The sequence below is a fragment of the Macaca nemestrina genome, chromosome 8 (genome assembly GCF_043159975.1).
Source record: "Macaca nemestrina isolate mMacNem1 chromosome 8, mMacNem.hap1, whole genome shotgun sequence".
Classification (NCBI taxonomy): Eukaryota; Metazoa; Chordata; class Mammalia; order Primates; family Cercopithecidae; genus Macaca; species Macaca nemestrina.
The window spans coordinates 19,405,724-19,420,430 of NC_092132.1; the positions used below are offsets into that span (position 1 = coordinate 19,405,724).

General features: G+C 38.7%; 1 long non-coding RNA gene across 3 annotated transcripts in view; it reads right to left on the reverse strand.

The window, feature by feature from the left end:
* Window positions 1–14,707, reverse strand: part of LOC105467967 (uncharacterized) — a 301,866-nt gene that overhangs the window by 39,466 nt on the left and 247,693 nt on the right. The window contains exon 3 of one of the 3 annotated variants that reach the window (XR_011606765.1): window positions 6,107–7,214. The exons of the other annotated variants lie outside the window; for them this stretch is intronic. This is a non-coding gene — a long non-coding RNA (uncharacterized lncRNA). Of the gene's footprint in view, window positions 1–6,106; window positions 7,215–14,707 lie in introns of those variants that run through there. 3 annotated transcript variants of the gene reach the window in all.

Here is a 14,707-nt window from a genome sequence, read left to right on the forward strand (position 1 = left end):
TAAAGTGCCAAGAGCAAAGCCTAAAAATAATGTCCCTCTTTCCATTTGTAAGACATAGCCTGTCTCCTAAGTGAAGATGCCTGAGACTTTATCAATCATTCGAGTATTAATCTATTTATTCAAGAACATTTCTTCTCTCTGTGCATTCTTCAGCCAGCATTTCTTTCATGATCACTATGTTAGAAAAACTTTGCTACTAAAGTTTGGTGTTCAAATTCTAGCTCTTTTAAGCTATTGAGCTTAGACACATCATACTCTCTGAGCCTCAGTTTTCTAATTTTAAAAATTTGGAGTTAAGGATATTCTCTTCATAGGGAGTTAAATAAGCTAATATAATGAAAATGCCCATCAAAATGCCTCTGCTCACATTAGTTACTCAATATGTGTCAATTACTGATTTATTGTTTCATATCATTATTTATTGTCATCTCTGAGTCTTACTCCTTACTGATACTCTTGAAAAACTTCACTCTGAATTCATAGTGCCCCATGCCTTAGATGCTATGTCTAAAACCCCACCTTCTGGGATGGTTTGTAATTTCCTAATCTAGAAGACTTCTGATAAGTCCTTCACCAACTCTGAACTTGGAAACTCTTGGGGAAAAAAAAAAAAAAAAAAAAAAAAGCCCTGAAGTCCTGTCATGGATTTGAGCAAGGCTAAGAGATAGAAATAAATGTGCTCTCACTAACCTTGAAAAGGAAACATGGCTCTTCAATATATTAGTTAATGATCAGGAAGAAGATGCCAGCAGCCAAGAGGGCTGATTTTCAACAATTAACAAATTACTCAAATTAATCAAGAAGAAGAATGGCCACAAGAAGAATTAAGAAAACCAATATTGAACAATATGGGCAGAGGTGATGTTTAGCACAGAAATGAGCTCCTCAGGTCACTCACATTGTCAACAATAACTTGAATGACATGGACATTCTGAATATCGAAGAGATAATGATTCTGATCATGCATTCGAATAAAATCCTTGAGATAATTAAAATGTCTCAAACTGAGTGAACTACCAAAGCAGATAACTCTACAGAGATACCAGCTCTCTGTATTATAGTCACAACACAGTGTCAAAACAGTGATAAAGATTTTAGACTAAAACAATTCTCGCTTTCCTTGGCCAATAGGTGGGATGACAGTGACTTCTGACTAGTGTGTGCTCAATAAGGTGTAGGCTTGAAAAAGACAGTGGGGACATGAGGAGAGGGAAGCTAAGCTGCTGTAAGAACAATATCCCAATAAATTCTACCTTGAACTGTTGCACAGATCCAATTTTACCACTTTCTTTGCCAGAAATAACTGTCAAAAATGCAAAAGGGATGCATGTTCTTCCCCTAACTAAAACTCCTCAGAAAGGTCACATTTCATGGGATGCATGGCTTTTTGTAATCTGAGCCCTCCCAATCATTCGATCATGAGATTTGCAATTTTTCATGAAGCTTGCAGGCAAATTGATTGATCTCTATGCCTCTATCCTCTATCCACATCTGTCCCTAGCATTTCTCCAGGCTATCTTTGAAAACTTTATGCCACAGTAAGCTTATTCTTACAGGTTAAACCATATATGATGACACAGTGGTTAAGAGCACAGGCAGGCCAGGCACGGTGGCTCATGCCTGTAATCCCAGCAATTTGGGAGGCCAAGGCAATTGGATCACGAGGTCAGGAGTTTGAGACCAGCCTGCTCAATATGGTGACACCCCATCTCTACTAAAAGTTGCCGGGTGCAGTGGCTCATGCCTGTAATCCCAGCACTTTGGGAGGCTGAGGCTGGCAGATTACAAGGTCAGGAGTTTGAGACCAGCCTGACCTACATGGTGAGACCCCATCTTTACTAAAAATGCAAAAACTAGCCAGGCATGGTGGTACATGCCTCTAATCCCAGCTACTCAGGAGGCTGAGGCAGGAGAATCACTTGAACCCGGGAGGTAGAGTTTTTAGGGAGCCAAAATTGAGCCACTTCACTCCAGCCTGGGTGACAGAATGAGACTCTGTTTGGGAAAAAAAAAAAAAAAATTAGCCAGTTGTGGTGGCGCACGCCTGTAGTCCCAGCTACTTTGGAGGCTGAGGCAGAAGAATTGCTTGAACTGGGAGGCAGAGGTTGCAGTGAGCCGAGATCATGCATTGCACCCAAATTGCATGAATGTGAATGTCAGCCTGGCAGTTACTGGCCATGATGTTTTTGTCTAGTTAGTTAACACTCTGTAGCTTGGATTTCTTATCAGTAAATCAGATATAGTAATAGTACCTAACTCCTAAGATTCTTATTTAATTATTTAATAAGTTAATATTTAATTAGCTCATTTAATTAGTTAGTACATGTAAAGTGGCTAGTAAAATAAATGTTATTATTTCAAGTTTAATAAACACAGTCATCACAGATTCAGGTTATTGTGTTGGTTTTGTAGAAAGAACATGAACCTTGACGCCAGGAAGACCTGAGTTTGAAGCCCAGCTCCGATACTAACCAGCTTTTTGCCATTTAACAACATCCTCAGCATCCTTGCTTCCACCTCACTTATATATAAGAGATGAAAATACTTACCTACAATACAGAATTTAGGGAAATAAAAGGACCGTATATTACATTTGTTTAACAAATACCTATTGCCTTTCCTCCATCATGCCAGGTGTTCATCTCTAACACAGTACTTCCACCCCATGGTAAGTATGTCTTAATAGAATCATCTTCCTTATCACATTAGGAAATTTGGACAAGTTTATTTGAAGCATCTGGAAATCTTTGCATCTTTCACTGTTATGCAATGGACCATTGGTACATTTTTAAATAAATACAAGAAGGCCAGGGGTAGCTAAGTTTAAAAGATGTGAGAGCTGAAGACCTAGGATCTAGTCTCAGGTTTGTGGTTTTTAAGGAAGTCACAATTATGATTACCTTATCATGTAAATGGAGTTAATACCACCCACCTTAATGTAATTATTGTCAGGGCAAAATGAGAAAAGATTGATGCAAACATGTTACTAATAGTTAACATTGATATCATGTTCCCCATTTTGATGCCTATGCACTTGTGAATTTACACTAAAGGAAAGCAAGTCACATCCATGCTAAGGTTTTAAGAGAAGCAAACCAGGGGTGCTTTGATGGAATGACAGCTCCCTTTTGGAAGATGGGATCCTTGCTCTTTGGGTATTGTTACAGGGCTTAGAATCAAAGCTGGGTGTGAATCTTAGCTCCACCATTTACTATGTGGGTAACCTAGGCAAGTTAATAACTTCATCTATAAAACGGGGATTAAAATACCTCCTGTGAGAGAATCAAATTATATAATGTGTGTGAAGCTTTTGGTAGAATATATAGCTCCTTAATTCTGATTTTTATATTAATGGTTTTATTACTGTCTTAGTTGGTGTGGGCTGCTATAACAAAATACCTTAGACTGGGTAGCTTATAAACAACAAAAATTTATTTTTCACAGTTCTGGAGGCTGGGAAGTCCAAGATTGAGGTGCCAACAGATTCAGTATCTGGCGAAGGCTTTCATTCTGGCTTATAGAGAGCACTTTTTTGCTGTGTCCTCACATGATGGAAGAAAGTAGCTAGCTCTCTGTGATTGCTTTTATATGGGCCCATAGGTCCCACTCAATCATTTCCAAAAGGTCCCATCTAGTAATATCATCACCGTAGTCATTAAATTTCAACATATGGATTTTGGGGAGACACAAACATTCAGAACACAGGAGTTATTGTAAGTGTTTTTCAGAATATCTAGATTTACAATATCCAAAACGATAAACACAACCTAAATATAGGCCTGTATTCCAGCTTTACCCAATATTTCCTTCACATTTCAAATTTTTCCACTTTTGTAATAACAGGAAATTAATTCAGAAAGTTGACCACATGTGAACCCCTATTGGTCCTCCTGCTAGGACCATTGCTAATTTCCTCTTAAGCAGGCTTCCCTGATTTCTTCTGCCCATACACATTTCTCTTGTCTTTGAACATATAATTGAAATAACTGCACCATAGTTTGTCGTTTATATTTTATCTAAATTCTTATATACCATCTTGTCTTTGTCTTTCTTCTGTAGATTCTAAGACCCTCCAACGAAGACCATATTTCTCTATACATTTATTTGTAGCCAGTCCTCATTCCCCTGACATTGAAATATAATGCCCTCTTAGTAGACTCATAATAAACCTAGTGAATGGATGAGCCAATATATGAACAATGCAATTCTTTTGTAATCCCTTTGGTATCTAGCACAGTTATAGAAATATAGTAGATCCTCAATTTAGTTAGGAAGTGGTTTAATTAAAAAACTGGACTCATAGGGATTAATTTTCCTCACATAACTAAGAGTCCAGGAAGGCAAATCAGGACCGGTGCAGCTGTTTGAAATGTCATCAAAACCCCAGGCTCCTCTGTCTAATTGCTCCTCCCTCTTGAGTGTACTTGACTTTCATCCTTAAGCTTGTAGCCTCATAGTTGTAAGATGCCTGCTGAACCTCTAGACATTACCTTCAGGATCTAAAAGAAAATAAGGGTAAAGACAATGGTAATTAAAACAAAATAGGATGTTCCAGCAGAGGTGGCCTATTTAATCAGGAAAGCAAATTTTTTCCTGGAATCCCCATCAGCAAATTTCCAACTACATGCCATTGATCAAAACTGTGTCTAATGATTTCACTAGCTGCAAGAGGACTGGAGAGAAAGGGGCTCAGGAAAGTTAATTAACCTCTTTTATACCACCATTTCCAAATCTTGAAAATAAGAGAAACAATGCCTATCTTGTAGGAATTTTCTGAGAATTAGTGGCTGTCTCACAGTGAGTGGCAAATGGCAGGTACTCAATAATTTTTTAAAAACAAAAGAATTAAAACATCGTGGAATGATCAACCACTTTCTATGATCTAGTCACAAAAAATAAGCATCATTTACAGAGTTCCCTTTGAGCTAATCACTATTCAAGGCCCCATGAATAAAAACATATATTTAAAACTTGATCTTTATAATTAAGAAGTAAGAGTCTAGCAGGAAGAACACATATGTAGATACATATATTCAATGAAATGTAACAAGTTGCTGGAATGACAATATGTGCAAAGGGGAATGGCAGCATAGAGGAGAAAAAGATGGATAGTACCTGTTAGATTAAGGGAAGGCTTCATGAAGTGATAAATGACTGGGACATAAAGAAGGTGTAGGAATCGCCCAGGTGAAAAACAGAGAACATTCAAGAGAAAGAATCAGCATACGCAGAGGCGCACAGATAGGAAAGAGCTGGGCAGGTTTGGGCAAGTCACAGCTACAAATTATTGGCAGAGATTAAGGATGATGCCCATTCTGTTCATGCAAGTCGCTTCAGTAGAATTAGTGTATGTGCTAGACAGCTTTTGACATGGTTCCCAATGATTCCCACTCCTGGATTTCACATCGTTGTGTAATCCCCTCCACATTATACACTGAATCTGGTGACTTGCTTCTATCAGAGGAAATACAGCAAAAATGATGAAATGTCACTTCCATGATTAAGTTACAAAAGTCTATGTCTTTCATCTTGCTGGTATGCTTTCTCTCTACATGTCTTCTAAGTAATAGTAGAGAAGCCACATAGCAAGGAACCAAGAGCAGCCTATAACCAACAGCCAGCAGGAGATGGAGGACCACCCTCGGATAAAAAGCCCATGAGAAACTGAATCCTGCCCACAACCACAGGAGTGAGTTTGGATGCAGATCCTGGCCCTGTTGAATCCTGAGATGACTGCAACTCCTGCTGATACCTTAATTGCAGCCTGTGCGAGGCCCTAAAGCAAAGGACCCAGCTATGCCAGGCGTGGATTCCTGGCCCACAGAAACTGAGATAATAAACAGCCACCAGGTTTTGGAGTAATGTATCACACAACAGGTAATACAATTACCAAGATTTTATCAAACATCCACATGGTTCTTCACTATTGTCATACTTCCTATCTAGGAAACACTAATTGATTAAATTAGTCCCATTATCTTCAAATGCAATGCCTGTTCTGATTGGTCCCCCAGCACCCTGTGTACTGACGGTCACTGAATGCTCACCAGAAGTACCCTCCCCTCTCCCTCTCCACTCTACTAAATTTAACTCCTGCAAAGTCCACCTTAACTGCCATGACCCCAAGGAACTCTCTCTGATCCTTTTATACATTATTAGATTCTTCTGGAATACTGCCTCTTTGGCTTGCAGCTAACCCTCTAATTCTTGATTAGTGGACTCCAGGTATTTCTGTATTTTAGTTATTTCATCCAATGCATTATACTCTACTGTGTACAATCTGGAGTTAGACCAGATTGTACACAGTAGAGTATAAGAAAAAGCCATTTTGACCAATCTTCTTTCTTTTGCAACCCCCTGAGACAATAGCAATATTGGTTTTCTAGACTTGTCCAAACATACAAATAGCAAGAGACTTTCTATCATATATTTACTCAACTAATATTTTTGAAGTATTTATACTGATGATCCAGGCACCATGAGGATTACAGATTTTTTAAATGACCTTTCTCTTGAGCAAGAAATAATCAGGCACACACTCACAAAAAATAATAACAAATTGCTCCACATGACCTCCCTAGAAGACTAATCATGTAGGTTCTTCATGAGAGATACATAAGAGCTACGGGTGTCCCAGCTGGGTTCCCTGAGACACAGACAAGGAGATCTTGTTTGGTATGCAGGATGTTTATTAAGAATCAAGCTCTGAAGAGAAGGAAAGAAGCAGAGAAGTGGGAGTGGACAGAAGGAGGAACTAAGCTACAATATAGGCTCAACAATGAACTCAGGAAACACCGTAGGAAGCTCTGGAGTTAGTGTGGCCTTCCAAAGCAGTTTCATGATGGGCCAAGATGACTTTGTCTATACATGCTGTTTCATTCATTCATTGACAGTGGACAAACAAGAAAGGGGGTGAACTTGGCTGAGTCAGCTCTCTGCCACCAAGGCAACCCTGAACTGACAGCTACCTGTCAATGGCTCTCCCAGGAGGTGAGGATGCAAGTCTTTTTTTTAAAAGGGATCTGAGCATTCAAGAGTCCACCAAACATGGGATGAAGCAATGGGAAGTGCAGACAATGCATCCGCAAGCTTGGTAGGTCAAGGAAGGAGAAGACGGAGACCAGAAGGTGAAGGCTTGAGAGGGATTTGGGTGGTGCTGCCTCGTTTCCTTTCTGTACCATAAAATATGACAAGCTAGGACAGAAAACGATGACCTGGGGGAAAAGAAATATATAATCAGCAAAATTTCTCTTTCCTCCATGCCCAGATAGAACTTTTTACTTCTCAATTATAGCCCTTAGGTGTCTCCCCCACTGTATTGCAATCTAGACACAAGCAGACATCAAAATAATTTTCCAGTGTTTTTCTCTGTGTTTAGAACTACCTAGAGAACATAGTAAACATGTAATTGTTTGATTCATGGGATGGAGCATTAAGAAAAATAGAAAAACCTAAATCCTTTGAATTTTATTTTTTACTTAACCTAAATAAGGATGCTTAAACATTATACTTTTTTGAAGTAATAATAATATTTCCTACGTACTGTGTAAATGCCTCTTTCCACTAGAGTGGGGCAGGGGAAAAGGCACAGATGTTTCTTACCATAATCATATTAGATAATTAACAGACCCAGATTCTTGTGGTCCCCAAGAGCTTGTCAACTCATTTTATAAATAAGAAAATCTAAATTGACACATATGCAGCCCAGGAGATCATATATAAGATGAGATTTTTGAGACATCTCAAGTTGTTGTAAAGACTTTCTTCTTCATAATATCTTTTTTCTCCTTTGATGTATCTGCTGTGAAAGATGATTAACACACAGCTTATTGGATTGGAAACCAAATAAATCAATGTTGTTTTCTTTAATCCTAGAGAGTTCACAAGGAACAGTTTTTATAAAATATATTTATCTTTAATAATCTCCAATGGACAGACCTTTACAATTGATCTGCCAAGGGTCAGAAAAGAACGAGGGAAGCTCTTCTTACTGTTAACCTTCATGGAGACTTTATTTCCTGTTGATGTTTGTGTTGTTTATTTCCTCTGTAGCTAAAATGAAAAGCGGAATTACAAGAAAGATTTGTCTGTGGCTTTCATTCCTGGAACACTGGGGGAATGTAAAAGAAGGTGTGTTAATGGAAGAGCATCATCCCAGATTCTTGCAATTCTTCATAGATGCATCTAATCCAGTCTGGTCTGTGATAACAGAATACTGATTAGTGAAGAGAATCTTTAATATGAGCCTGTGCAACATGCACCCTTTGGAGACTTCATGATTATGTAAATTTCGGATTCTATATAGAGGGGTTTGAACGTGATGCACAACAGTAACATACTAAATAGATTGTTTCATTCCAAGTATTAGACGCTGAACACTTACATTTTAAGAAGGAGAGATTGCAAGGAAAAAGCTACAATGTATTTGGGGAAGGTTTGGCCACCACTGGTAAATACAATATAGGACATAGCTATTATAATGAAGGAGTTTGTTGAAACTTCTCCAAGATTGTTGCAAGATAGTCAGAAAATTATGTCATTTTATAATTAACACATTAGATTTTATACGTGTTTTTGGCCAATTTAAAGTGATCCCTTTGAGAAACTGCAAACTTATTTTCATAAAGTTGCTACTACTGAGAACATTTTGGGTATCTCTCTTTTGGAATTGTTTTTAGGACATGAAAAACATCTTTCTGAATAACCCTTGTGGTTGTAATAGATCATTTGCTCAAAAAGTGAGTTCGTTTTCTGATGTTTATCCATTTGAAATTGTCAAAAGTCACTCAGAGTTGGGCTTGAACACCTTGGATGACCAAGGTAGGTCACAATTATAGTCTAACTTTGATTTTACAGATTGAATTACTTAGTCGTGCTCTCAGAACCTGGCCAAAAAGGTATTAGCCCAAGGGGATTGCAGAAATAGCCTGAGCAAGGGAAGAACACCAGGAGTAAACATATGGCCACTCCAAGAGAAGTATTTTGGGAAAGGAAAAAAATTGCATTCATAAACATGAGTTCAGGCATGCTTGCTGAAAAGCTCTCTGGCTCATTCATCCACAAACTTAGAAGCTTGTTCAGCAAGCATTATTGATCACCTGCCAAGCCCTGAGCACAGTGCTAGATGTTGGGGGTATTCAAATAAATGGGACTTCATCTTCTCCCTGGACTGCACGTGATCTAGTTGGTGAGACAGACATCATAATGGAGCATTACAGAAGTCGGGAAAGTTCTTTGATAGAGATGTGCACAGGCATCACAGAATCACACAGGACTGTGATCAAGAGAGTTAGGGCTTCGTAACCTATTTTGGGTCATTAACATTTTGGGCAGTCTGGTGAAACTTACGGATACCTTATCTGAATAAGGGCTTTAATGTATAATATAACATGCACAGGATTACAGGGAAACTAATTATATTGAAATATAGTTATTAAAATACTTTTAAATGTGACCTTATAATGCACATGCTTCTTTTTTTTTTTGTTTTTTTTTTTTTTTTTTTTTTTTAAATTTATTTATTATTATTATACTTTAAGTTGTAGGGTACATGTGCATAACGTGCAGTTTTGTTACATATGTATACTTGTGCCTTGTTGCTGTGCTGCACCCATCAACTCGTCATTTACATCAGGTATAACTCCCAATGCAATCCCTCCCCCCTCCCCCCTCCCCATGATAGGCCCCGGTGTGTGATGTTCCCCTTCCTGAGTCCGAGTGATCTCATTGTTCAGTTCCCACCTATGAGTGAGAACATGCGGTGTTTGGTTTTCTGTTCTTGTGATAGTTTGCTAAGAATGATGGATTCCAGCTGCATCCAAGTCCCTACAAAGGAGTCAAACTCATCCTTTTTTATGGCTGCATAGTATTCCATGGTGTATATGTGCCACATTTTCTTAATCCAATCTGTCACTGATGGACATTTGGGTTGATTCCAAGTCTTTGCTATTGTGAATAGTGCTGCAATAAACATACGTGTGCATGTGTCTTTATAGCAGCATAATTTATAATCCTTTGGGTATATACCCAGTAATGGGATGGCTGGGTCATATGGTACATCTAGTTCTAGATCCTTGAGGAATCGCCATACTGTTTTCCATAATGGTTGAACTAGCTTACAATCCCACCAACAGTGTAAAAGTGTTCCTATTTCTCCACATCCTCTCCAGCACCTGTTGTTTCCTGACTTTTTAATGATTGCCATTCTAACTGGTGTGAGATGGTATCTCATTGTGGTTTTGATTTGCATTTCTCTGATGGCCAGTGATGATGAGCATTTTTTCATGTGTCTGTTGGCTGTATGAATGTCTTCTTTTGAGAAATATCTGTTCATGTCCTTTGCCCACTTTTTGATGGGGTTGTTTGTTTTTTTCTTGTAAATTTGTTTGAGTTCTTTGTAGGTTCTGGATATTAGCCCTTTGTCAGATGAGTAGATTGCAAAAATTTTCTCCCATTCTGTAGGTTGCCTGTTCACTCTGATGGTAGTGTCTTTTGCTGTGCAGAAGCTCTTTAGTTTAATGAGATCCCATTTGTCAATTTTGGCTTTTGCTGCCGTTGCTTTTGGTGTTTTAGACATGAAATCTTTGCCCATGCCTATGTCCTGAATGGTACTACCTAGGTTTTCCTCTAGGATTTTTATGGTATTAGGTCTAACATTTAAGTCTCTAATCCATCTTGAATTAATTTTCGTATAAGGAGTAAGGAAAGGATCCAGTTTCAGCTTTCTACTTATGGCTAGCCAATTTTCCCAGCACCATTTATTAAATAGGGAATCCTTTCCCCATTTCTTGTTTCTCTCAGGTTTGTCAAAGATCAGATGGCTGTAGATGTGTGGTATTATTTCTGAGGACTCTGTTCTGTTCCATTGGTCTATATCTCTGTTTTGGTACCAGTACCATGCTGTTTTGGTTACTGTAGCCTTGTAGTATAGTTTGAAGTCAGGTAGCGTGATGCCTCCAGCTTTGTTCTTTTGACTTAGGATTGTCTTGGAGATGCGGGCTCTTTTTTGGTTCCATATGAACTTTAAAGCAGTTTTTTCCAATTCAGTGAAGAAACTCATTGGTAGCTTGATGGGGATGGCATTGAATCTATAAATTACCTTGGGCAGTATGGCCATTTTCACGATATTGATTCTTCCTATCCATGAGCATGGTATGTTCTTCCATTTGTTTGTGTCCTCTTTGATTTCACTGAGCAGTGGTTTGTAGTTCTCCTTGAAGAGGTCCTTTACATCCCTTGTAAGTTGGATTCCTAGGTATTTTATTCTCTTTGAAGCAATTGTGAATGGAAGTTCATTCCTGATTTGGCTCTCTGTTTGTCTGTTACTGGTGTATAAGAATGCTTGTGATTTTTGCACATTAATTTTGTATCCTGAGACTTTGCTGAAGTTGCTTATCAGCTTAAGGAGATTTTGGGCTGAGACAATGGGGTTTTCTAAATATACAATCATGTCATCTGCAAACAGGGACAATTTGACTTCTTCTTTTCCTAACTGAATACCCTTGATTTCTTTCTCTTGCCTGATTGCCCTAGCCAGAACTTCCAACACTATGTTGAATAGGAGTGGTGAGAGAGGGCATCCCTGTCTTGTGCCAGTTTTCAAAGGGAATTTTTCCAGTTTTTGCCCATTCAGTATGATAGTGGCTGTGGGTTTGTCATAAATAGCTCTTATTATTTTGAGGTACGTTCCATCAATACCGAATTTATTGAGCGTTTTTAGCATGAAGGGCTGTTGAATTTTGTCAAAAGCCTTTTCTGCATCTATTGAGATAATCATGTGGTTCTTGTCTTTGGTTCTGTTTATATGCTGGATTATGTTTATTGATTTGCGAATGTTGAACCAGCCTTGCATCCCAGGGATGAAGCCCACTTGATCATGGTGGATAAGCTTTTTGATGTGTTGCTGAATCCGGTTTGCCAGTATTTTATTGAGGATTTTTGCATCGATGTTCATCAGAGATATTGGTCTAAAATTCTCTTTTTTTGTTGTGTCCTTGCCAGGCTTTGGTATCAGGATGATATTGGCCTCATAAAAAGAGTTAGGGAGGATTCCCTCTTTTTCTATTGATTGGAATAGTTTCAGAAGGAATGGTACCAACTCCTCCTTGTACCTCTGGTAGAATTCAGCTGTGAATCCATCTGGTCCTGGACTTTTTTTGGTTGGTAGGCTATTAATTGTTGCCTCAATTTCAGAGCCTGCTATTGGTCTATTCAGGGATTCAACTTCTTCCTGGTTTAGTCTTGGAAGAGTGTAAGTGTCCAGGAAATTATCCATTTCTTCTAGATTTTCCAGTTTATTTGTGTAGAGGTGTTTATAGTATTCTCTGATGGTAGTTTGTATTTCTGTGGGGTCGGTGGTGATATCCCCTTTATCATTTTTAATTGCGTCGATTTGATTCTTCTCTCTTTTCTTCTTTATTAGTCTGGCTAGTGGTCTGTCAATTTTGTTGATCTTTTCAAAAAACCAACTCCTGGATTCATTGATTTTTTGGAGGGTTTTTTGTGTCTCTATCTCCTTCAGTTCTGCTCTGATCTTAGTTATTTCTTGCCTTCTGCTAGCTTTCGAATGTGTTTGCTCTTGCTTCTCTAGTTCTTTTAATTGCGATGTTAGAGTGTCAATTTTGCATCTTTCCTGCTTTCTCTTGTGGGCATTTAGTGCTATAAATTTCCCTCTACACACTGCTTTAAATGTGTCCCAGAGATTCTGGTATGTTGTATCTTTGTTCTCATTGGTTTCAAAGAACATCTTTATTTCTGCCTTCATTTCGTTATGTACCCAGTAGTCATTCAGGAGCAGGTTGTTCAGTTTCCATGTAGTTGAGCGGTTTTGAGTGAGTTTCTTAGTCCTGAGTTCTAGTTTGATTGCACTGTGGTCTGAGAGACAGTTTGTTATAATTTCTGTTCTTGTACATTTGCTGAGGAGTGCTTTACTTCCAATTACATGGTCAATTTTGGAGTAAGTATGATGTGGTGCTGAGAAGAATGTATATTCTGTTGATTTGGGGTGGAGAGTTCTATAGATGTCTATTAGGTCTGCTTGCTGCAGAGATGAGTTCAATTCCTGGATATCCTTGTTAACTTTCTGTCTCGTTGATCTGTCTAATGTTGACAGTGGAGTGTTGAAGTCTCCCATTATTATTGTATGGGAGTCTAAGTCTCTTTGTAAGTCTCTAAGGACTTGCTTTATGAATCTGGGTGCTCCTGTATTGGGTGCATATATATTTAGGATAGTTAGCTCTTCCTGTTGAATTGATCCCTTTACCATTATGTAATGGCCTTCTTTGTCTCTTTTGATCTTTGATGGTTTAAAGTCTGTTTTATCAGAGACTAGTATTGCAACCCCTGCTTTTTTTTGTTCTCCATTTGCTTGGTAAATCTTCCTCCATCCCTTTATTTTGAGCCTATGTATGTCTCTGCGTGTGAGATGGGTCTCCTGAATACAGCAGACTGATGGGTCTTGACTCTTTATCCAGTTTGCCAGTCTGTGTCTTTTAATTGGAGCATTTAGTCCATTTACATTTAAGGTTAATATTGTTATGTGTGAACTTGATCCTGCCATTATGATATTAACTGGTTATTTTGCTCATTAGTTGATGCAGTTTCTTCCTAGCCTCGATGGTCTTTACATTTTGGCATGTTTTTGCAATGGCTGGTACCGGTTGTTCCTTTCCATGTTTAGTGCTTCCTTCAGGGTCTCTTGTAAGGCAGGCCTAGTGGTGACAAAATCTCTAAGCATTTGCTTATCTGTAAAGGATTTTATTTCTCCTTCACTTATGAAACTTAGTTTGGCTGGATATGAAATTCTGGGTTTAAAATTCTTTTCTTTAAGAATGTTGAATATTGGCCCCCACTCTCTTCTGGCTTGTAGAGTTTCTGCTGAGAGATCTGCTGTTAGTCTGATGGGCTTCCCTTTGTGGGTAACCCGACCTTTCTCTCTGGCTGCCCTTAAGATTTTTTCCTTCATTTCAACTTTGGTGAATCTGGCAATTATGTGTCTTGGAGTTGCTCTTCTCGAGGAGTATCTTTGTGGCGTTCTCTGTATTTCCTGGATTTGAATGTTGGCCTGCCCTACTAGGTTGGGGAAGTTCTCCTGGATGATATCCTGAAGAGTGTTTTCCAACTTGGTTCCATTTTCCCCCTCACTTTCAGGCACCCCAATCAGACGTAGATTTGGTCTTTTTACATAATCCCATACTTCTTGCAGGCTTTGTTCATTTCTTTTTCTTCTTTTTTCTTTTGGTTTCTCTTCTCGCTTCATTTCATTCATTTGATCCTCAATCGCTGATACTCTTTCTTCCAGTTGATCGAGTCGGTTACTGAAGCTTGTGCATTTGTCACGTATTTCTCGTGTCATGGTTTTCATCTCTTTCATTTCGTTTATGACCTTCTCTGCATTAATTACTCTAGCCATCAATTCTTCCACTTTTTTTTCAAGATTTTTAGTTTCTTTGCGCTGGGTACGTAATTCCTCCTTCAGCTCTGAGAAATTTGATGGACTGAAGCCTTCTTCTCTCATCTCGTCAAAGTCATTCTCCGTCCAGCTTTGATCCGTTGCTGGCGATGAGCTGCGCTCCTTTGCCGGGGGAGATGCGCTCTTATTTTTTGAATTTCCAGCTTTTCTGCCCTGCTTTTTCCCCATCTTTGTGGTTTTATCTGCCTCTGGTCTTTGATGATGGTGATGTACTGATGGGGTTTTGGTGTAGGTGTC